Consider the following 25,368-nt stretch of genomic DNA (forward strand, 5'->3'; position numbering starts at 1 on the left):
TTCTGCAGAGTCTGCTTTTCAAACCCCGGACAATAACCCATTCCTCACAATCAAAGTTCAGTGAAGGGAAATGGCTTCCAGGAGAGCACAGGAGCCTGGCCAGCCCCAGAGCAATAGCACTACGTCACAGAAGGCAAAGCAGGAGCTAGCAGAATAATTATCTCTGGAAATGACCACAGGGGAGGGCCTGATCCAAAACCCTCACCAGTCAATAAGAGGCTTCCACTGATGTGAGCTCACATCATCAGTTGTTATATTGGAAAGATTTTTTTCCAGGACAGTTGTTCTGATTTGAATGTTCTTTGCACAGAGCAACAAATAGAGATACCCAGCCACCAGATGAGGCAGGGGCTGATTAAGGTAGGTGACGAGGTTGGCACATTCATCAGCACTTCTGTAGGGTCCACATCACCTCTGCAAAACCCCACAGGTCTCTCTGTACTTACCTTATTCAACGCTACTGATATGTGAAGGAGGTAATAAGACAAAATGCTGTTGCTGGTTTTCCACATCACCATTTTGCTGAACCGTGCAGCATTTTGTGCAGTGCACTGTCTGTCCCCCCAGCACGGGCACTGTCCCCTCAGTGTGGGCAGGGACACACAGCCTCGTGTGCTGTCCTTGCAGGGCAGCACAAGAGCCCGTCACACTGAGGTCACCAACAGCAGAGAGCAGATGCAGGGTTATGGACGTTTGTGCTCCATGCAGCGGCGCCATGCCAGGCCTGCTGGGTGTCTCTGGTGACACCTCCCACCCTGCAGCACCCTGAGCACAGTGCAGCCCTGAGCCCCAAATGCCCTCGGCACATGTCAGTCACATCCCCATTGTGTTCAGCCCATTACAGGTTTTACAGTTTCCAGTGAGGGCGATGTGCAGCCTGGCTGAGGCAAATCAATATGCTCCAGGACCATTATCCTATAAAATTCCCACTTATTTAAAAAGGGGGTGGGGGACACAGACCTTCAGTTCTGATCCAGCTCTCTAAAGTCAATGGCCAAACTTGCATTGATTTTCAGAGGCAAAGAGTTGGCATGTGCTTTAAAATATTCACAAGCCAAGAACAATAGCAACAAGCAGATATGGATGCAGCCTCTTTAATCCATGTGCTATGGTCTGTGTGATTCTTCTGCCATAAAAAATAAACAATCCAACATTTGGGAGAAAATAAGGATACATAAGCAATTGTTCATTACAGAATCCTTCAGGGCAAATGCAGTGATTATAAAGGCAAAGCATAAAACCTGAGAGGTGTTTTATTTGCATGTTGTCACACTGGTTTTTGAACCACTTTTGCCTTTCTCCTAGCTAGCGTTCTGCTCAGCCTCGCTGTTGTGCTCATTAGTCTGGTAAAGCTGCACTGCAGGATTCAACTTGTTGTTTTGAGTAAAATAATATAATTAATCTTGTATTCCATCATTTATTTTATTTTGGGAAACAAAGATGTTTAATCTAAGTACAACAGTGTTTGTTCCCTAACCTAGGAGCCCTGGATTTTAAGCAGAGCCAACAGATAATTTTCAGAGGGGAATTAGCACAGCACTTCTGTCTGCAGTGGTGTCTGTGTCATGCCCCTAATCCTGTTCTGCTACTGTGCAGAAACAACAGGGAGTGCCGAACTTGTAAAGACCTTTAGGAATTAGGTAACTTCCTCCACGGTATGAAGTTCTTCTGTCAAAGGTTCCCAGCATCTGTGGGGTTAGTGCTGATTTGTGAGGATTGCATTAACTGATTCTCACTGCCACGGTGCCACTGGTGAAAAGGCAGATGATAAAAGACTTTGCTGAAGAAAATGTGCTGCCATTTTCATTTCAAACAACACACTGCTGTAGTTATTTTAGTTTCATGTTCACTGAGACAGTATGGGTGGAAAGAAAGCAGAAGCATTTTGTTTTGTGGCTATAGAGGGAATGGTTGGTAACTCCTGGCAAGCCTGTCCTTGGATGCTGGATCATGGGGACAGCTTGAGGGGGAGTGTCCTTTCAGGGGCTTCCCGCATCTGTGCTGGGCATTTCCTTGGAGCTGCTCACATGCAGTGGTTATAGGGACAAACTCCAAACAGGGGGAAAAATATATCTGTCTCTCTGGAAAAGTTTCTAAAATCTCTAAAAGCCTTCCTGCCTGGCCATGCCATGTACACACCCGCAAGCCTGGGTTCACATTCTGCTCTCCCCATATCTCTGAGTCTGTGCTTTGACTCTGTTCAGTAACTCTTTGCTATTTCTCCTGTAAATGCAGCAGTCCTACAGCTTCGTGGTGCTTCAGTATGGAGGAACCATTTCTTTCTTTACAGCCAGTGACCCGGGAGGTTTATATATATGTGAGGACACTAACCTTCGGTCTAAGTGTTTCATCCTTGTTCTCAGCTCAAGGAGGGAATTTTATTTTCCTCTAAACATCTGTGAAATACTTCTTGGCCATTTTAGAGACCTCCACGTATGGGACTTGAAAAGACAGTTGCTTCTCTGTCAGTAGTATTTCGGATGCTTTTATACAGAAGGTAACAGGAGATGACTATTTGCTTGTGTCTTTTTTAATTATGTCAGTCCTTGAATGAAGTGCTCGGCCAGCGGGGCCCATCCTGCCTGCTAGGTGAATGCCTTACTCTCTCAGTGAAATGATCGGGCTCGTGGCTGCTCTCGCTGCCTCCAGGGACCTTTCCAAATTGCATTTCTCAAAAGGAGGGGTGAAGAGCAATTTCCCTCCTGGCCCCTTCACAAGCTTTTCCTGTAGAAGAGTACAGCTTAGTAGCCCCAACTCCCTGTGCACAAACCTCTCAGGCAGAAAAGGAGAAACCCAGGTCTCCCTCTGCCTTAACCACAAGGCTTCACTGGGAAAAAAGAAAAATTACCAAGGGAATGGCAGCACCTCTCCCCCAGCTCTGTGAAAAGAGAGACCAGGCAAGGCTCAAGAATATGAACACAAGCAGAGCAGATGGAAGATCATCCCCTTCTTGGACCTCAGGAGGTGCCTACCTACTGAGCCTGGTCATGCTGGAGAATCTCCTGGCAGCATGGACCCGTGTCCACTTGAACCTTTAACTTTGAAAATTAAGCTTAAGCACCTCAGAAATTAAAGTACAACCAGGTAGTCTTTCTAAAATCTTAACCTGAAATTCATCTAAACTTCTTTTTGGATCAAATCTTTGACAGTTTCTACAAAATATTATACAAATTTATTCTTTATGGTTTGACAGAGTTTCCATATGATTTGAGAGCGGTGTTGTGTAGGAATGGACATGAGTACATGTTTAAACTCAGGCAAATGCACAGATGCTTTTTTGAACCTGGGGGCCCAAGAGTATGTCATAAAACTTCTCCTGGCTTGACCTGTGCCAGCAGGAACAGAAGGAGGGTCATCTCTTACGCTGTATTCCATTTATTCTTTTTGAGGGTTGTTTTTCTTCTCCTTTGAGGTTGCGTTGTAACCAATCAAGTAGAAAATTTCCAAGCCATTAGTGTATCCCAAATAGGAAAGCCATGTCTCCCCATTGCCAAAGAGCAGGAGGACAGGGCACAGTGGTAGCACATCAGGGTCCCAGCCAGTGGCCAAGAGGAGCCCTGGCCACCACCATGCCCTCACCAAGAGTGACAGGTACTCATTCAGCCTGCAGGGTTCCTCCCATGCCACATCCAAGGGTGGCAGGGCTGGTGGCTGTCTGGCTAAGGCTGGGTAGAATACTAATTTCATGAGGGACTTATTGGAAACAAGACTTCAGATTGAATTATGGTGTAATTATGAACTGGTTTTGTGTGTGCTACAGGACTGGGCAACTTGCCACTGGGCACAATCCACTGTGCATCAAGCAACCACAGGAGAAGCTGACAGTGCTGCCAGCTCGCCCCTCTCCCTCAATTAAACACTCCTCTGACTGCCAGTTACACGAATTAAACTGGTTTAGCCTCATTTACAATATCATAAGTGAGGAGCGACAGGCTGAAACCATCAAACACCCTCAGCTTTCAGCAGCCTTATTCCTGCAATGACCATATGCTTGTGCACAGTTGTCTTTCTCAGCTGATCTGATACAGAATTAATTGACACTCAGATTTTAGCTTTAACATACCAGCTGTTAGCTGTAGATCAACAATCAGGGCTGCTCTTTAATCAGAAAATGTACTAGCTATCTTAAGGGTCTAATTTTTTTGACAGCTATGAGTGATTTCTTATGCTTACGTGATCCAGGCATAATTTTAGATGAAGCTGAAATACTGCTAAATGTACTGCTTGTAAAACCAAGCACATCCCACTCCTTTTCTCCTCGGCTGGATGATGTTTGGCAGTGGGCAGAGAGACAGACGTGGGGCTGGAAGATAAAGGGTGTGTGGCTGTGGCCATGGGGTGAGGCACAGACCAGTCCTGGCTCCTGCCAGCAAGCACCCTGAGCCTGATGCTTCTGTGGATATCTGCAAAACCTCTTTGGAGAACTTCTCAGCTGCTATAATAGAGCATGAGTGATTTACCCCAGCTGGAAGAATGGGTTTGAATTTGGCAAATACATTTAACAACGAATGAGTGCTCTTAAAAAGCAATTGTATCACAGGATAAACTAAGCTGTGAGAGCATAAATTGGACAGCAAATGTGGTTCTCACAGTACTTGGGCATCTCACATGGCCAGCCAGTTTCTAAATTTGGGCACCTAAGTCTCAACATATTTAAAAATATGATATTTTTTTCTGTTCTTTTGTTTTTGCTGATCTTTCATTCTGCTTAGAATGATATTTTTCCTTGAGTTCTAATAAAATGAGTTAAATAATTAATGCCGCAATCCAATAACTGATTATAGAATTTTTTTCAAAATTGCATGTAGCACTGTTCACATACTAAATCTTTTTGATTAATGATTTTTAAAGACAGCTTGTTACATCCATAATATAAAAAAGTAGAGAGATGTAAGCTACTGAAGTGTAAGCCTAAATATCTTTTATGAACAGTAATTCATTTTATAAGCTTGATTCTTGATGTGTATGTAGGAAATACTAACATGGAAGAAATATTCTAAAGAAACTGCAGATAGAAGCCTCCTCTTCCATACCCCCCTGAAATCTAGTTTATGTCCATAGGTGAATTGCTGCTGTGAAGCCACTGCAATTTGACTTTGTACAAAAAGGGTCATTGAACAGAAGGTCAGGCAGCTGGCCATTTCCATTTCAAAGATGCTATCAAAAGGGCAAGAGGCAGTTCATCCAGCAGCCCTTTAGCAAACAAGATTTTCTCCTTTCTCATTTATGATATTTTTTTATGCTAAAATAGTTTATAGGCTACTGAGAGAAGGGCCTTGATTCATTTTCTTTGGAAAGAAAGTGGACTAAGTGGAGCTTGGAAGGGACTTTGGTGCAAGAATGCATAGGAGCTTTTGAGTAATGAGGAGCCATTTGGTGTCCACTTATCAGGAGCCTGGCAGTAAGGCAATAAATCATTACGGGGGACTCTCAGCTTCAGCTGAAGACAATTGGAAAAGGTAGCTCTTTTATTACAAATTATGGCTTATCACCTCCTTAATGGCAGGCCTCAGCTTTATGAATACTTGAGCTTATTAATCAAGCTAAACCAAACAAGTTCAGAGAAGTTTGGGGTCCCGCGTGCCATCACGGGGGGAAGTCCTGCAAGGTTTGCAGCGCTGCCTGACAGCCAGAGGCACGATCCATCCCTCCTGCCACTTGCTGACAGCTCAAATGATACTGCTTCTTCTGGGATTAGGGAATTGCCTCTCACCAATGAGCAGCTAAAATTCACCCATTACGGGGATTAAAACCAGGCTGTTCCTCCCCCAGTGCTCATGTGCGCTTGCAGAGTGGGACAGAGCAGGAGCTTCCACCCTGCCCAGGCTGCAGCCCTCATGAGAGTGGTGGCCCTGCTCAGTGAGGGGGCTGGCAGCTTCATTGTCACTTAAAGGAAAAGCATCTTGCTCTCAGGGAAAGAATTCTTAAAACTATTTAGGTCCCATATTTTACTCTACTCACCATTTTGCTTGTCATCTCAGAGAGCTTTTGCACTGCAGCTTCACGGGCTGTGTTTCACAAATACCAGGGGCAGAAGGCTCTCCCATCAGCATGCTTTGGGGCTGAATGACCAGGCTGCTTGTGGGCAGGAGGTGTGGGTGCCCAACTCCACCACCCAGCCCTTGGGAGCAGCAAAACAGCAATGTGGAAATTTCTGAAAAGCTAATTAACCGACCTTTCTCTACAAATCAGTGTGAAAATTTTGGGCTTCATTAATTCTTTTTTTATTGATGGATAGAACAAAGGATGATTTATGGAGCAAATTTTGCAAGTGGTTCCCCACTGCAAACAGACTCCTGACCTGTGCTTGGGTTTGTACATGCAAAACAACTGATAAGAGCCCAAAACTCTAGTGAATCTTTGGTCATTCTCCCAACCCTTGCCATGTCAGAGATAAGTGACTGAGCTCACAGCTTCCTCACCACCACAAATATTTTCAGAAACATGTCAGTGTAAGTTCAAAATATGTCAGTGTAAAATGTTTATACAACATTGAGCTGAAAATCTATCGATATATCTGTGCTATACCAATACATCCTGGTAATAAGAATGCTTCATCACAGCAGGTCAATATTTATTGGAATAAATCAACCCCTTGCCAATGTGGAAATGAAGGTGTCTGTTACCTGAAATTGGAAGAGTTGTATATTCAATTATAAAAACCAACAAATGAAGGCTTTAGCTATAATACAGCATCACTCCATTGACTTGATGGAGCTGCATCAGTTTACATCAGATAAGTCTGGTCTTAAAAGCCTTACTGGAATATCTGGAAAGGACTTGGATGATCTTTACACAACGTAGTTTTACAGGGCAGTGCAGCAGATATGCAGTGGGCAGAGCAGTCCCCTGGCACTTGACAGAGCGGGTGACACCGAGCATCAGCCCAGGGAGCAGCACTCCCCACAGGTGAGCACCTGCCCCCCTCAGCCCCCTGCAGCCACGTCCACTGACACCCAGGTGTGCAGGAACATCAGTGGTCCTGTCTGGTGAGACCCCTGAGAGGTGTAGAGGAAGCTCTGAGGCCCCACAGGCAGGGGCTGCACAAACAGGAGGATCCTGGTCCTCTGGAAACACCTCTCGCAGCTGCTTGGAGAGCACTGCCACCACACATCCCACTGCTGCCAGAGTCCAGCTGAGAGCTGCATCCCTCGGTGCAGAGTAAGATCAGGGATGTGGTAATGGAGGGCTTGGGAGGACTGTGCAGGGAGAAATGAGTAAATATTTTCTGTCATCCCTCCATATCTTTATCCCTATTAACAATATTGATTGTGGAAAGTAAAGGTGAAGTATATGGTTTTAAATACAGATGTTGCGAGTCATAATTCAAATAAGGACATTTCAAACATGTCTGAAGCATGGCAGTAGCAATCAGCAGCGCAGGGCCTCTTGAAAATATGGTCACTAACAGTCCTCTGAAAAGCACGAGGCAAATTGCCAGCTAAATAAGAACTGGAGGAGCACCACAGCCCGCTGTGCTTTCCAGATTGGTCAGATATGAGTTAGTTCATTGCATCCTTCGGAGAAGGAAAAGCATTTCCCAGTGGCAGATTTCTCCATGCCCCTGCTCCACAAGCTCAGCTGCTCTGCCAGTGCCTCCCAGGGCTGCTGGGAGGCAGCACTGCCTGCCCCCGCGGTGCCCTGCCCTGTGCTCTAATGACACTGCTCTGCTCCTGGGCAGCAGCAGCAGCTGATGCTGCTATTGTTTCTTTGACAATAATACAGATTTTAGACTTACTAGTCACGGAGACATTTTTCTTCCTCTCTTCCTAGTGCAGCATAAGCTACTTTGACACCCCAGGGACGGGCTCAGGCAGAGCTCTGCAGTGGGTTTGGTGCCGCAGCGGTGAACCTGTGACCCCTAGCACTGCTGTGGGCATGCAAGTGAATTCAGAGGCACCAAAGGTAACTCTGGGGCTCTGCATCTTCTGCTCAGCAGCTCTGCCTCAGCATCACAGCTACACCTTGTGCCTTGAGGCTTAGCTCAGTTTCCACTTGCCAGAAGGGGAATGAATTAAAATGTTAAGATCTGCAAATGTAACTAGACCTTAAGGTGCAGCTTCCCCCGCCAGACTGAAGAGTGGGCTCCTCTGGGATTGCTCACAGCAATTATAAAATGAACTATGCAAAAAAAACCCGTGAAGCAACCCATCAGCTCTCAGCTGGCTTTGAAAATGCTAGAAATTGTCCTCAGGTGTTTCAGTGGGACCTGCAGTTAGAGCTCATTACCATAAGGGACTTATGTTTGGCTTTTAGGTAAACCACTGGCTCTATCAGATTTTAAGGTACTGGGAACATCAGACTGTCACCTTTAAGCATAATAATGTTTTCTCTTTAAATTCAAACATTGTTTTTGTAACCATCAAAGTCAATGAGAGTTTTGTCAATGAGACCACGCTTATGTAAAAATACTACAGAAGAGGCAATCATTTCGAGGTTTTGTATTTTAAAAGTGTAAAACAAAGAGACCTTCCTTTCTACAAAGCAATAACATGTCAGAGAACTGCAGACTTATAACCCAAGGATCTATACCAAAAACCTGTAAAGGGAAAAGCTAACAAGAGGTTGTAAGAAAAGGTCGATGAAGCTGTACAAAAGGGTAAATATTCTGATGGTTCCCTCTCAAATACATTGATATTAGGTTCAGAAAGAATTCTCCAGGTATGTCTGGTGCTCAGTTTCCCAAGTAAATACTGCTTACTTCTGCTTTTAATCCAATATAAGGCCATTGGTAAAGGTCTGTGGAGTTTGGGAAAATTCATCTGAAATTTTCAGTCTTTTCAGTGTGAATTCATTCAGGTTGCAGAGGTGTAACAACTGCTATTTCATTATATAAAATGCTAACATTAAACTTGACAGCAATTCCAGGACATAAAACCTCAACAGAGCCGTGGAAGTGGTAGAGCAGCTATCTTCGACCTTTGGACCATCATAAATGGGGAAAGAGATGTTTCTCTGGAAGGGAGAAAGTATGATGCTTTTGGAGGCTGTTGCTGCTGTCACTAAGGCAGCAGCCTCCTGTCAGCTGTGCCCCTCCAGCACCAGCTTGTGGGGCTCACACATCCCACAGCGAGGTACATGAAGTGATGTGGGTGCAGGGGAACATCTGAGGCAGAAACACCTAAAGATGCCTGCACCAAACCTTACTGAGGGAGACAGCTGAGCAGAGCACCCCAGTGAGACCTTTTGGGTGTATAAGCTATACTGAGTTAACAGCAAGAGATGCCAAAAAGGGCTGAGGAGTGATTTGGGCTAACTGAACACAAGTATTAAGCCAAAGGGCTGAGTAAGCACCACCTCTTAGTGGTGCTTCAAAGAGAGGTTTTTAAGAGCCTTGATGAGCTGGGCACAAAAATATTAAGGAAACATAAAGGACCAGAGATTTCTGATTTAGCTTCAGGTTGAAGGAGGTCCAAGTTTGAGGGTATAAATAACAAAGGAAGGTCTAAATCTGTAATATCCTCTACAATCTTCTTTTTTATCTCATAGCTGAAGAAGCTACTGATAATGTTTTACTTGTGCTGAACCAAACCTCATCCTATCTATCCTGGTCCTCTCCTCTTTTGCTCTCCAAGAGGCACTCATTTTCCTGTCTGACTGCTGAGCATCTGAGCAGTTTTTCCCACTAACTCTGTGCTCAGGAGTGATGAAGCTGTGTTTGCATTCACAGCTCCAGAGCATCCCCCTGGTAGGAATACCTTTTTCTTGGGTGCTGCATGGGTGTCCCCTCGGTATGCTCACTGCCATCTCTTGCTGTCAGGGTGGTGCTGCCATCACTCATCTGTGAGTATGCTGTGATTTAGGGGGTTCCCAAAGCCCCATAGATGGAGCCAGACAACTAATATGGAATAAAATAACTTCAACAATTTTGCTGCTTTTGCAAGGAGAGAGTGAGGAGAAACATGGCTCACTTGATGGAAGTAAGGCCAAGGCAGACAAAACAAAGCTGCAGCCTAAAAAATCCACAGAGTTTAGTACAGGTGACATTGGCCAAGTGTTTCCAGCTCCAGGCAGACACCCCGGCGTGCAGCCCATGACTGTGAGAGGTGCATCTCGGCAGGGACAGCCCTGCAGAGCAGCCAGCCACCACCAGGTCCCAGCTGAGCCTGCAGCCGTGTTCCCTGCCCACAGCTGGCACTGCAAGTGCCAGTCCCTGAGCCCGGGTGTGTGCCCTGCCTGGGCTCCGGGCACACAGACCCACAGCAGCAGCTCCGGGGCGAAGAGCTGCTTCGCAGGTCCCAGGGGCCGCGATGTCCCAGTGCCAGCAGGGCCCTCAGGCAGTGCCACCACTGCCCTGGGGCTGGTGGAACCTCTCTGGGGCTGGTGGCACTCCCTGGGGCTGGTGGAACCTCTCTGGGGCTGGTGGCACTCCCTGGGGCTGGTGGCACTCCCTGGGGCTGGTGGAACCTCTCTGGGGCTGGTGGCACTCCCTGGGTGCTGGTGGTGCTCCCTGGGGCTGGTGGAACCTCCCTGGGGCTGGTGGCACTCCCTGGGGCTGGTGGAACCTCCCTGGGGCTGGTGGCACTCCCTGGGGCTGGTGGCACTCCCTGGGGCTGGTGGCACTCCCTGGGGCTGGTGGCACTCCCTGGGTCTGGTGGCATTCCCTGCTGTGCCTCCCAGTGCCGCTCCCAGCTCCCTGCCAGCGGGATGTGCTGATGGTTCCTGCTCTTCATCCTGCAAAGCAAAGACAATTCCCCTTTCCCTTGCAGTGTTTGGCCTGCCCAGAGCCCCGAGGGAATGCAGTGAAGGATGTTGGGTGGGCAGGGCAGGAGGATGGCTTTGTCACCTGAAGGGAGAAAGGGAAGGGAACTAGTTAAAGTGGATTTACAGCTGAATTTTGCCACCAGACCTGCTTCAGAGGAGCCATAACCTGGTACCTTGTATTCCTGTAAATTCTGCAAGTTTTGAAACTGGTGAATTTGAAACTTCCCTAATAATACAGAAAATATTTCTCACTGTGCTAATGACAGCTGTAATGTCACAGTTAAAATAAATAATTGGCACTTTTAAAAGCAGTATTTTATTTCAACTGTATTCTTATGATTCAGATATTTCTATGTCTGTTCTATGGAATAGACATATTTTCTTTTGACATCTTTACAAGTTCGGTTCAAAATGTATCATTACGAAATGTGGTCAGTTGCATTAAAATTATAATTTAAAAATTAGTTTTTACCCTGACATGAAAAATTTAAAGCTGATACCATGAACAAAGTACTTTAACCTACTGGGTAAAAGGAAAGCAATGTTTTATTTTAAAAGTGAATTATTTTTCAAGAGTTTATTTTATAATGGTATAATGACATTTGTGGACCCTTCACCAGAAATATTAGTCCTCACAGTTAATTAGCTCTTAGAGGGAATTTTGCACACTCACATTATGAATTGTAATTGCTTGTTTCTGGGTTCACACCGAGGACATCAGAGAGGAAGCAGCACCCCCAAAACCTGTGTGAAGGCCCCGACTGCCTTAGCAGCAGCCCTGGGGGTGGGGGGGGCCCTCCCCACTCTGCTGCTCCCCGAGGCCACCGAGGCACTGCCAGCTGGGGCAGTCCCTCTCCTCACACAGGATCCCCCTCTGGATTCAGGGGTAACCTTCTCCACAGTACAGTCAGACCTACACCAAATGTGCTAAGTCAGGCTTTTTCCATGATCACCAGTCAGTGAAAAAAAAAAGAGATTCTGCTTTAAAGAGGTTGCACATAAAGGTTAATTGTGAAGGGACTCTATGTGGGGAACAAAGATGAGCTTGAGGAGTCTTTCTCCTAGAAAGCCATGAGGTTATAGAAACTGGGAGAGGATTGGGATGGATGCAGCTTCAAAACCGTGACCAGGAAACCCACATGAGCCAACTGGTCTCAAAGAGGAGAGACAGCCACAGCCCAGGGAATGCAGGAAGCCAGAAGAGGGTGCTACGATATCTAATTATCCAGAGAACTTATTTAAATTAGTTTAACTATCTCTCTGATGGGGCTGTGAAACCCTCCACCTGCCATGCACACAACCCACTGGCTCCTGACATGGTGCTGGGCTGCTGCAGCTTGTGTTGGAGCCTGCACCCAGGGGGAAGGAGATGCAGGATACAGTTGCCACACTGAGAGCTGAAGTCTGAGTGGGGAAAACATCTCTGGGCCTCCTCACTTCCCTGGTCCCCACTGCCTGCTCCACTCGAGCTGTAGCCTTTGCTGCACTGATGCTTTCAGCGTTGGAGGTGAGGTGTGAGGGGAGGCAGGGGGCTCTTGCTCGGTTGCTGTGGTTTGGCTTGTCATGCAGTGTTATCTCCAGGTAGTATTGCTCATACAAGCAGTGCAGTTGCAGGAATGCTGTGGTGCACTGGCCATAGTCCAGGCAATGTCAGAGATGGCTGCTTTGCATCTCATGACCCATTTTAACTCATCTGATTTAAACCTTTACCCGGCCAAGAGCGCCATAAAATGTACTCATAGGACTTGTATTGTTCATTGCTTTAGAAAGCGCCAAATACAGGAGGTGGGAGAAGTCCCTTTGCAGACAGAGAGTTATATTTCCCTGCTGCCAACCAGGAAGGTGCAAGAAAGGACAAAAAGCCCTGGTCCCAGTGATGACATGACACAAAAGCTAAAGTCAGGTGCATTTATAAATAGTTTCTGTAGGTGCAGGTTTAAGGTTTCTCTTCTCTAGGACACTGCAGAGAGAGTTATTGTCCACTGAGCGCCTTGCACTGGATATCTGGGCTCTACAGCCTATTAACAGGAAATCTGGCAACTGAAATAAGCATTGAATCAGTCCAATTGCCACTGCTGTTAGTAAGTATCTGTAAGCTGCTGAGAGCACAACCAGTGTTTCAAAAACGTGAGGAGAAGCAATGATGTCCTGTCCTCAGGAGCTTTGCCACAGAGATAAAACAAGTCAGGCACAAGATGCAGCCTAATATTGTTTGCATGCCAGAAGCCTCTGTGCAGTAATTACAGGGATGCCTAGATGTCATAACTATTAAGAGCTGTCAGCGTTTCCATTACAATCCCCCTGTGCGTGGAGCGAGCCCCAGATGCCCCCAGGCATGTGGAGGTTGAGGCTGTGTCTCTCAGCTGCATCCGTTTGGCCAGTCTGGGTCCCTCCTGGCCACCCACGTGTTCCTGAGGCACCTAGGATAGGAGCCACCCGACACCAAGGAGAGAAAGAAAGGATGTTCCAAATTCTGTTTTAATGCTGCACTCAGTTCTTGCAGACCTTGGAACAAATCCTGACAGGGAGACATTTCCAGAGGACAAGAGTATGATGTTCAAGGTGTCAAATTAAATAAATCCCAGGTGCTCAGCCTGAGAACTCAGGCTGCCTCCATCGCACAAGCCAAGTGGCACCCCACAGCAGTTTCCAAATGGAGCAAGTCACAAAGCATCAGTAGAAGTTGATGGGAAATCTTTTTAAAGCTTATACTTTTTCCCCTAATTTTTTACAAAATTATGGTGTTTATAATTTTTAAGAGCAAATGAAATCTTCTATCACCATTTTTGGAAAAAATTCTAGTGGTGAAGAGTGTTATTGGAACATGGGACGCTGTACAATGTTTTTATGCCAGTTATGCAAGTATGAGATTTGGAGACACGGGGTGAAAATAGAGTGGTTTGTCTTGTAGGACATCATGTTTCTGTTCCCATTCTGTTATAGCTCACACTTGAATAAGTGTGATTTAATGCATGCTACCTTATAAAGGTAGTCTTTTAAGCCATATGTTAAAATGGACTTACAAAAAAAAGAATCTGATTTATTGTTCTTGGTCTGTTTGTTCCTCCTGTGAACCTAAATACGGTTTTCTCTCCATGGTAATTTACAGTGATAGCAAAGCCAGTCAGTAGAAAAAAATACTAGGGCAATATGTGGCAAATAAGATGCTATTGAAGCTAGAAAATATGTTAAATACCATGGAGACGTAAACAGAAACTGCAAACCCTTTTTTCCTTTCTGATCCATAGGGGAGACACAAGCCTGGTACAAACCTGGGGAGTCTCTTCAGCACTGCTCAGAGCATCAGATCAAGTCCAGCATTCACATGCAACCCAGCACATTTTGTTGTCATCTGAGGGGATGTGCTTTCATTACCTTGGTAAGTCCAAAATTAACAGGAAAATTAGGAGCTCTTAACCAAAAGACATCAATCTGAAACTACAAAAACACTAACTGGTTTAGAGAAAACCAAATGTTAGGAATCCCTTTTGGATTGCCCAGGGAGAAGCGTGTGGGGACTTGTTTGTGTTTGAAATGCCATGTTATTTTACAGGGAGATTATTTATTTGTCACCAGTCAACAGCTGCCTGAGCAGCATGACTTGCATTTGTGAGCAGTTTGCTGCATCAGGATCTGAGCCCTGGCACTTGCTGGAGCCATTCCTGGTCCAAAGCTGTGAAGTGGGGGCACAGCCACCCTGCCTGGTTCCCAGGCTGCAACACTGGCCCTGGCTCTGAGAGCTGTTGTGTGGTGCAAGCAGATGTGAGGGCTATCAGCACTTTTCTGGTGCCTGCTCTCTGCAGGCACCACGCAGGGAATTGAGAGGCAAAGACATCCTGCAAGTGTCCATTTCAGCTCAGCCTAATTGGCTGTGGCCTTTCAATCAGGCACTTCATGAAGACACTTAGGAGTGTGCCTGCTGCTCTTCTGCATGGCAAACTGGAGATGATTTGAGGCACAAGGTAAGGAGGGATGGGCCACCCCACTGCCATCATCAGCCCTCATCAATCACCATGTTCAGCATGGACACAGAAAGGCTGAAATGCAGCTAACAAGTGCAGTCTGGAGCTGGAGCTGAGGGTATCACAGGTGTTAAAACACTCTATTTACTATATGTGAAGGTAAAGCAATCTATATCCCAATGGCTGGAGTCATTTGAGGCTCACAGTTTGCTGACAAATGTGGATGGACAGATATGTAAAGATGATGCGTCATGAGCTCTGCTGATGAGTTTACAGCAGAAGCCTCTGAATTCACATCAAATGTGTCAAAGGGTGACAGAACTACATCACACAAACCCTGGCAGTTTAATTTGGTGTCAGCTATTAGTGTTGACTTTCAGCACTATTGCTGCTCAGTGTTTCTGCCAGCAAGGTGACACAGCCTCCAGATTGCTAAATTTCTTTGTTGTAAGAAATAGGGTTTGCTCACTGCACAGTAGTCTCCTAATAGAGGAAATCCAGAAGGTCAGAAAACTATTTTTCCAGGCTGCAGCACTCCATTTTGTGACCTAGACTTTTCATTACATTATTTTTGGTTAAGTATTCGATTGTGTCACTACACGAGAAAAATATCTGTGTCTTGGGTTTTTTAATTTTTCTCAGTTGTTTGGAAAGGTTTTATTCATGTTATGGGCTCTGCTCAGGGATGCTGGAATTTACCAGATGTACTGAAGGACTGTGGAAGTGTGGAAGGCTTTTAGTTTTCCAATCAAAACCTTTTTCAAGGCAAAATATTGGTTTAATGTGTTTTGTTTATCAAACACTTCCTCAGAAGACCATTTGGGAATCTGTCAGTAGACCCAAAATGAAATTTCCCTTTTTCTATATCTGCTTAGCAATTGTTACTAATCTTGCAAAGAATTGGACCAACAAAAAAAAAAAACCAAAAAACAAAAAAAAAAAAACAAAAAAAAAAAAAAAAAAAAAAAAAAAAAAAAAAAACAAACAAAAAGAAGTGGAGTAAAAAGGAGACAAGTGGGAAAACAAAAGCTATAGTACTTGAGAACAGGAAAGAATTTATGGGAAATGCATCCAAACCCAAAACATTTCATAATGTGTCATGTAGAACAGTTTCCTTTATCAACAGAATAGGATGGGCAAAAAGCACAGTTGTGTCTTCTAGAAAGACTTTCACAGGCACACCCAGACACTGCTCCAGGAGCGCCTGCTGGGCTCCTGGCAGGGATGGGCTTTGGTGCTCCCAAAGATGGAGATGAGAAAATACAGCTCCCATTGCAGGGAGAGTGTTTAATACACACTCTCTATCATTCACCAGCACAAGTTTAAGCAGCACATAAGCCACTTTGACACAGCAATATATCATTCAAAAACAAAACCTGTGCACTCTGCACCAGGCATGGGTGGATGGATAGCTCATCAGAGGGGGAGAGAGTCTTTCATCAGCTGCCTTTCACCGGGTGATGACAATAATCATTTCAACACAGAGTACACAACCTAGAGTGATGAAGGCAGCAGAACACATCTGGCCTGATCTCTTTAATACCGAATATTTTAAAAACCTGAGAACATTTGTCGGCGTGGTTCAACACAATGCCTGAGCCATAGGAGAAGGAGTTACATTTATTAAAAGAAGAGCCAAGAAAAAGGAAGACAAACTGTTTGTGACAGAAAAGCACAGTATGTGCTGCATCTAGTTCTGACCGTGCTAGTAACTTCACACTGGGGATGTTATAAGGTCAAAGAAATTTTACAGCTTTGAGCATCTGATCCAAAACTGACCAAAGTCAATTCATTTCAGTCCCATGTATGTCAGTAAGCTTTGGCTTGGGACTCTGTAGTTACATCAACTGTGTGCTGTTCTACACAGCAATATTCAGTCCTGAGATTGTGCTTGTCCTCGGGGTACAGCAAAATGCTGGATAAAAGTGGCCAGCATCACTCCCATGGGTACCCAGGTGGGAAATGGATGCAGAGCATTGAACTTGATTAACCAAGGCCACCCAACAGATTCAGGGCCAAGCCACTTCTGGAAACAGGAAAACTCTGAGCCCTTAGGTAGCATTCAAGTATATTTGGGTTGTTTCCAGCTCCAAAGCAAGCTGCCAGACCTGGGGAGGCTTTGCCAAGTGTTGTGTTATTTGCTGGCAGCTCACAAGTCCCATACATGTGCAATCCCATGTGAGAACTTCACATGGATGCCTCCCAGACACAGCGCTGAGGGATATTTTTGGTCTAGAGCTCAAGGACTGTTTCCTACTTGTCCACTCCCATTCATAGAGCACACGTGATAAGGAAATAAAGACATCATCCGTCTTTTGTGCTAGCCTATAAAGGACTAGGAGTATGTGAGAAAAGGCTGTGTGATGGACACAGGGGTATGTGCTTCCTCTGCCATTCAGGGCCACTGATATTCAGGGGAAAAGAGCCTATCAAGGCCAGGAGATCATTTCTGAGCCTCTGAAAGAACATGAGTGGGTGCCCACACACAGCCACCTTGACATATTTTTTCTTTCATGTGAGGTACAAACAATGCCCAAAAAAAAACCTGTTTGCATTCAGGTCAAATGTAATGGGTATAATTCAGATTCTTGAGGGTCTTCCAGCAAGTAGGAGAACTTCAACAAGTCTAGAGATAAAGCCCTAAAATGGAGCAAAATTATGTCTTCAAGTTTTTCCAAGATTTTTTACAGTATCATCTATATACAAACCAGCTCTCTGCTCAGCAGCAGGAGTTTACCATTTTCTGTATTTGACACAGAGACTTTATTAAAAACCCTCTGCACAGTTAAAGATGGATTGAAATGGATTAAAAAGGAATTAAAATGAATTTGTATATCAACATGTTGGTCAGAAAAAAAAAAAAAAAAAAGAGAATGGTATAATAAACAAGATAATGTGAAGAAACAAAGCTAATTGCCAGCCTGGGAGAGCCATGCAGCACATTCCTAGTAAGCTGTCTGTCTTAAACCCTCTGGATCAAAAAGTGATTAATCCTACAGACAAATGTAGCCTTGATGGTAGAGATACTCAAAATCCCCTAAACAGAGCGATGCAGTGTTATACTTACCATTCTGAAGGCCTCAATTAAAGGGTCTTTAACTTCAGCCTTCCCCATTATGTTCCCTGATGTACCAGGAAACCTCCTCGTGGCAACCTACTCTGAGCCTCAAAAAAATGCCCAATGCCAAGGTTTTCTGCAAAATAGCTTTTTAAAAAACTAAAAGCTGTTCAAAAAAATGCAGATAGCTTTTTGGCTGTCCCTGCTGGGTTATTTTATTCAGCACATCTCCAGTCTGGTTTATGACGCATTGTGTTAAGTGAGTCCTTTTAGGCTCATCACTGGTGCAATGCACTAAAAGGGTTTAATAAACACATCACACTAAAAGGATGGGTGCTAGAAAGTGCTCTTGGCACTATTTGGCAAAGGGAGAGGAAGTCTTTATTGGAGCCAGGCAGCAGTTAAACAGTTTGTTGCCTTGCCAAATGCCAGTCTCCTGGCTCCAGCCCTGCCATTCAGCACCTGGCCGAGCTGCAGCCGGGCTGTGGGCGAGGGGAGGGCGACCTGCAGGCACTGATGCCTCTCCCCACTGCAGTCCTGCGGGGGCAGCTGCCAAGGAAGGTGTTTGCTGGGGGCTCCAGGTGCTCTTGGATGCCTCTCAGTTACTCTCAGTGTTAAAGAAATGCCCAAAACAAACTTGCTAATACAGCGAGTGAAAACAGAAATTTGAAGGAAGTCTAAGCGAGCACCTTTATTGATTGAAAAATTAGGATGTGAATTATGTGGCTATGCTGGAGCCTCTCAGAAATATAAGGCTCAAATGTCCAAGTTCAGGGGACCTGAGTAAACAGGCACAAAAATGGGGAGACCCAACCCCGTGTATTAGATGCCAGTGTGAGAGGTAATCAGTGTGAAACAAATGTGTCATCCAAATGTTTTGCTCCATTTGCCAACTGAAACCAGAATTCTGATTCTTACAGATAAGATCCCTGCCAGGCACAGTGCAAGACCTGCAGCACTGTGCTATTTCATGTCCCAAACACTGCTCATCTACTGAAGCAACCGGAAAAGACAGTGGTTCCCAGGGGAGGAGGGCAGGGAGTGAATACCTTCCTGACCCCTACAGTTGCTCATTTTATGCCGTGAAACATGAAATTTGATTACTCTTATCATTAGCTTAGCTCACATAGCTACAAATGTTATTAGTAGCCATAAAATTATTGAGGCCCTTTTAAAATCCATTTTTAAAGAGTGTGTGACATGTATTAGCAGATCTGAAACCCTGATTTCAAATACCCTCACTGAAACATCAGAAACAAAATGTCGAGCTAAGCAACAGTGACAGGGCTTGAGATGTGCTAATGAAGAGTGGTGCCATTGCCTAAGAGAAACATTACACATTATTAACACATTAGCCCACTAAGGCACTGTGCCAGCTGTAATAAGCAACCAATTTGGCATGCTAACTTAGATACACAGGACCATTCAGAAAATCTTCATCCTTTCTTTCCTTCTCAGTGACAAACACGTGGTGCAACCTGTTCCCATCTCACTAATGCCCCGAAAATCTCTGCTTAGCTGGGCCCTAATTCCTGTGCACGTTTGGTCACTACACTATTAATACTTTGACACTGATCCTTCTGATGCGAGGTCCAGTTCACAAATTGGCTACATATATTATCTGTGCATGGGAGTGTGGGAGGGATAAATCATATTCATTATTCACATTCATGAAATTCCAAACACATGGGAAGTACTGATGGTGTCCTTGGGGAGCAAGAAACAGCTTGTCAGAGATATCCAAGTAAAAGGGGTGCAAAATCAATTATGAAAGGAGGTGTTTCCTGCTCTAACAAGCTAATTACTGTACATCAAGTCACAAAAGGAAAACTGATGCTTTTTATTTTTTTAATGGAGGTGCTGTCAGATTAAATCAACTTGGAAGGACGACCGGGTTTAATGTATTCCCTCAGCTGATGCTCTCTTTAGCACATTTACATATGCAAACATGTTAATACTCTGGCAGAATCCATGAAATAGGGCTGACAGGGCAGAACCTAACAAAACAGTTACGTGACCCTGCTCCCGCAGCTTATTTACGTCATTTACATACGCTGGTAACTCAGCTCACGCTGAGAGTGATTGGCTTGGGAGTCAGCACTGTGAAAGCAGGAGCATCTCAACAGGGAAATGACACATCCCTGCTGCTGGAAAGATCCATTTTAGGAGACAAACCAAACGTATAAATTGCTAATGAACTATCCCTTCCTGTCCAGCACAGCTAGCAGAACTGCAGATGGCTGATTCCTCCTGGGATAATAGGTGAAGCTGGGGTATTCGTTAGATGGCTTCCAGGTTATCTGCCAGGAGCAAACAGCCATGCCACGCTTCCCTCTCCACGGCAGGAAGCAGAGCAAGGGATATTTACTGCCCACCTCTCCCAGCCCCTTGGGCAGCCTGCAGCCATCGGGACACACTGGCTTTTCTCAGGGCTCCTGCCCCAGTGCTTTCCAGGAGAATGCAATGTTTCTCTGCATCCCCATATCCATTTCTCCATCTGTCTCTGCCTTTTCTTACAGACCCACAAGCCTGAAAAGCTTGCAGTCAGCAAAAGCTCCCTGTGCACACAAACCTTCATGCTGCGCAGTGATGCTCACCTGTGTTAGGGGTCGAGGCACTAATGTTTCCATTCACTGCTCTCCAAAAGATTAATTGTTTTCATGCAACCATCTGCACTGGAGGCCAGGGGTTACACCCTGCCCACAACAATGCCGTGTACCAGCAAATACCCAGAGAGCAGTGCACAGATGAAGGCTTGCACTGCTCAGCATCCAGCTGCTTCCCCAGCTCTCTGCAGCACCAGGCCTGGCTGGCAGGGAGGGTTTGCACTGCCTGCAGAGCCCAAGGGCCCCTGCCCCAGGCATCAGCCTGCTCTACCAGCAAGCACTGGCCTCAGCACAGTGCCAGGGCTGGATCAAGAAAAGCTCATGTCACCACAGACACCTCCAGGACAGAGAACCAAACCCCGCCTCGGGTCTCAGTATCTCATCAGAGTGGGCTTGGCAGAAAGCAGCTTCAGTGCTTTGGCCACCCCAGAGCTGGCAGCCAGGCCCTGGCAGATGAACAGCTTCCAAGGGAAGGGCGCAGGCTGTGCTCTGTCCAGCTGCAGCTCTGCTGGCCAGCCTTTGCAGGCTCCAGCAGGATGGCTGCACCCAGCTGTGTCAATCTGCTCCCACCTCCGAGCTGAGTGCAGCTGAAAGACGGATGGCCTGTTATATATTTTCTTACTTTTAACTATTCCCACATGATCGGAGTTTTCCTGTGATATAGATAATAGGTGCACTCTTGAAGTCTTTATCAGGGCCAGGTTGTCACTGGTCCCTCACTCACCAGGTGTACTGGGGAAGATTAGAAGGAGCAATCAGATTTCCATTTGTGCAAAGCAAAGGCAGAAGAAATTTCTATGCTTAGATGTGGTAACAAGCTGCTTTCCATCGTAGTCAACGGGCAAAGCCTTCTTTTAAAAGAACACGAGCATCTGCCACCGCACACCACACACCTGCAGAGCCAGCCAGGAGAGAATGTTGTGTTTTTCAGGAGGTGTTTCCACTTGGACACTATCACATTGCTCCTTCAAAAGAGGAATTTAATCAAACTCCTTACTCAAGTAAAACTGCCAGCATAGCTCCACCTAAATGCAAAGGGAGAAAGGATTCAAAACCTGGTCCAAGATGGGCAAAACACCTGTTTATTTGCCTGTTGTCTTCTCTCCTACTGAGTAAGCATAGGCAATGCTAGGGAAACTATGTCATTCATAAAATGGATTGATATCCTTGAAGCTGTTCAGCTCCTTCTTGAGGAAAATGCACAACCTGTGTCTTACACTCAGATGGATTCACTCACTTGTGGAATTTATCCCTTGATACCATTTTCTGACACAGGCTTTCCTTCACACACACATCTGCAGACAGCAATTTCCTATTACAGATGCTGCCCATCACCTCCATGTTCCTTTCTTCCACCCACAAGGAATTCAGATGTAGGCAGTTCAGAGCAAACAGGGACAGCCAAGGGAAGTCTGGCCCCAACCTGCCTGTGATTTAGCACAGACCCAGAAGCACCTCATGGTGAGGGCAGAGTCCAGCCAGCAGTCCTGGCCAGCATGTTGTGCCCAAGGCCAAAGGGAGGCTGTACAACAGAGCCCTTTTCTCCAGACCCCATTTTCCTGGTGCTCCCAGGCAGTGCTCTGCACAAACAGGAATGGTGATGCTGTTCATGATGAGGGGTGTTCCCCACAGGGACATGGGGCGGCTGAAACCTCCAAAAGTTCACTCCAGAGCAGCATCCCTGCAGGCAGATGGGAGCTGATGCTGTCAGATGCACTATGAGAGGGCAAGGGGGAAGTGGAGAATGAAGAAATGTGAGCTGCAGGGTGTGTCAAACCCTGCCTTGCCACACAAGGTTCCCTTGCTCTTTCATGGCTGGAGTAGATGACTTGGGTCTTTGGGAGCTCTCTAAAGAGTCTGCATTGGCCTCACTTGCTAAGATGCACTGTCCAGTGAAGTCTGTCCCCTTGATAAAGGAGAAAATGAAGAAGATAGAGACATCTGCTGGGAAGCTGTCAGGTTTATTAGATTCATGCGGGTTTGGGGAAGGAGCACCTAGAGGATCTCAAGGAATCTGAGCTCAAAGAAATAAAGGCAACTTCAAAAGGCATGACCATACCAGCAGAATCCCTTAACAACAGTAATTTTTTGCTGGAAATACAATTGAAAACACCTGAGAATTAAATCGGGATTCAGCCTATCCCCCTGCCTGGAATTGCAGCTGCTATTGATTCTGGGCACTAGATCTTAGGAAAGCTCCTCTGTAAACTCCTGACACTGGCCATTACAAGCGATCCCAGATGTGAAAGGATTTATGGGATCCCCACACCTTAAAATATGCACAGATTAAAGACTGTGCTAGTTCTAAAGCTAGAGGGAGATAGCGCTCGCTCCCCCTCCTCTGCTCAGTGCTGGGTGTCACAGAGGTGCCACTGGCTGGCGGGGCTCGGTCTGGGGACCGTGGAGCCATGACAACTCATGGAGATGGAAAAACACATCTACAAACACTCCACAGTAATCCATGTGAGATGACTTACTGTCTTTATCAGGAAATCTGGTACAAATCACAGGTCAGTGATTTGCTGTTAATGATCCTTACCCGGGAGAGCCCTTTGTCATGACTTGAACTACCTTGCCAGGGCACAGAGGAGGGACGGGCACACCTTTGTCACTGGCTGGAGGAGAGCAGCTTCTGGCAGGTGCTGTAACCCACTCGAGTTCCTACATGCTCCACACCAGCATTGCAACTTTTCCTTTCAGTTTCATCTCACAACTCTCATCCAGGGACCCCAAGGCAGAAATGGGGAGGCTGAAGGATGGAAACAGTACTTGTAGACTTTGTAAAGAATAAAGCAACCTGGTCCACCTTCCACCCATTCCAGTGCCCCTAATACCAGGGAAAAAAATTATATTGACTCAAGTCAGGAGGAGATCAGCCCCTTTGTGCAGCCAAAATGGATGAGCCTGTTCGCAGTGGTAAATACCAGGTCAGCTGCATTCAGAGAAGGCAGTTTTTCTTCTGTGGTAAAAGACAGGAGTATCTCCTCACTGCGTATTCCTGTCAGTATCACTGCAAACAGCAGCATCACCAGAAAGCAGGTTGGTGCTGTATAATTTTCTTGTTATTTGTCTTTAACAAAACAGTAGTCTTTAAAGTAAATAAATTACAATCTACCTGATTGGAAAGCTAAGTGTGTGGCAGTTGGTGGGGTTTGATTTTGGGCAGTGCATAGAGCAGAGCAAGCTGCCAGCATGTGTTCACACATATCTCTGAATTGTCTGTGAGGTCTCAAAACTAATGATCAATATGTTGTCTGTTGTGGTAAACAGACATTTTTAAAAGATTCTTGCTTCATAGTCCACAGAAAAATTTGATTTCCATGCCTATTAAATAATGATAGATTTTATGACAGCAAATGTAAGATCTGTCATGTGACTGGGATCAACTTTTGCCGATAATCCAATATCTGACCCTACAGCAAACTAGTGTTTCACATCTCCAGCGCAGCACCCACCCTGCTTTTACACCCTAATGGGCTGCACTGTCCTTTCTCCCAGGACCTCACCAGTCTGCTGCCAGCTTGTCCTAGGCAAGATAGAACGAGAGAGCACAAAAATACACCAACATTCTCTGCATTTCTAAATAGCTGAGGGATGAGGGTGTGAGGGAAGCCACACAGATTTGCAGGATCATTGCAGGCGCAGAATCATCTCGTGTTCTTTTGTGTATTTTAATGTAAGGATTGATGTCATGTTCCTGTGCGTGCTCAAGTAATAACACCCATGGTTGTTCTCATGTTTTCTTGACACATCCAGCACAGTATGAGCCTTTGTCTTATGCCATGCTCTGTGCTTGGTCAGGGGCTGTCAGGAGGGGTGTGAGCTCAGGTGCAGGTACATCATGTCTGCCCCAGGGAGGTACCAAAGCACCAGGGCACTCTTCTTTAGAGGAGAACTTCACTTTTTGCCAGCCGGTGAAAGACTGAGTCAGCATAAATAACAGATATCCTGAGCTTCTCACTAACAAATTAACAGAGCTCAGGAACAGAAAGGCAACTTCCCAAGACCTACCGCATCGTGTGAGTGAGCTGCTGCCGCACAAATGCTTTAAAAATGCCAGACCAAGCCCCAGATGAGCTGTTTGGAGCCCCACAAACCCCTGCTCTACTCTGGGTGACATTTTCTTTTGCTTCTACAGCCTCTAAGGTGGATAACTTGCAAGACTGTTACAGACAAGAGTTTCAAAGAGCTGCTCAAGCCCTTCAGAAAACAAAGCTCTGTGATCATTAACAAACACTTGTGATGTGTTACCATGTTAAAAGAGAAAATTGCTACCCTTCAGCAGCAAACAGTAAGTATATCAAACATGAAAATCTACTAAATGCTGATGTCATGATGGGTGTACAATCTGTCCTTGAAATGAAGGACATAGAGGGGTTTACCTGCTAGGTATAATCCCACTGAAATTATAAATATTGTGGGTTTTCATGAGACAGATGAATTTGTTTTCATTGAAAGAGAATGAAAACTCATTCTTCATTGTCTTGATTCAAAGTCAGGAATCTCTCTATCTCTGAATACATGAGAAATCTGCTCCAGGCAGAGCAGCCCAGTGTCAGGTGATGTGGCCAGAAACCTCTGATTTGGGGCACCGTGTCAGAATCCTCCTAGGCAGAAGCCACAGCTCAATCTCTGCCTCAGCCGAGCTTCTTAACACACCCAAAACAAGAAGGAAGGCTGCAGGGAGACTCTGCAAAATGAGTCAAGACCCAAACGTGACAAGACCCCCTTTTGTACCCTCAGGGCTCCCCTGAGGGAGGAAGGGGCAGGGAATGAGATGCTCAGATTGCCCCAGCCACTTCTGGGGCAAACATTTACTTTAGATTAAGTGGCATGTAAAGAAGAGAGGAACCCTCTCTGGCTGGCTGCTAGGGTTGATAGTTAAATATTTATAATGTCCAAATTAGCATAGTGGAAACTCAATTCATCAATTTGTTCTGGTCTGTTTGTAAGAAGGAGAGGGGGTGTCAGGCGCCCTGCAGGAGGTGCAGCCGTGGGTGGGCAGGGCGCGTGTGCCGCCTCCAGCGCGGCTCCGCAG

Source organism: Vidua chalybeata, chromosome 13 (assembly GCF_026979565.1).
Source record: "Vidua chalybeata isolate OUT-0048 chromosome 13, bVidCha1 merged haplotype, whole genome shotgun sequence".
NCBI classification, from domain to species: Eukaryota; Metazoa; Chordata; class Aves; order Passeriformes; family Viduidae; genus Vidua; species Vidua chalybeata.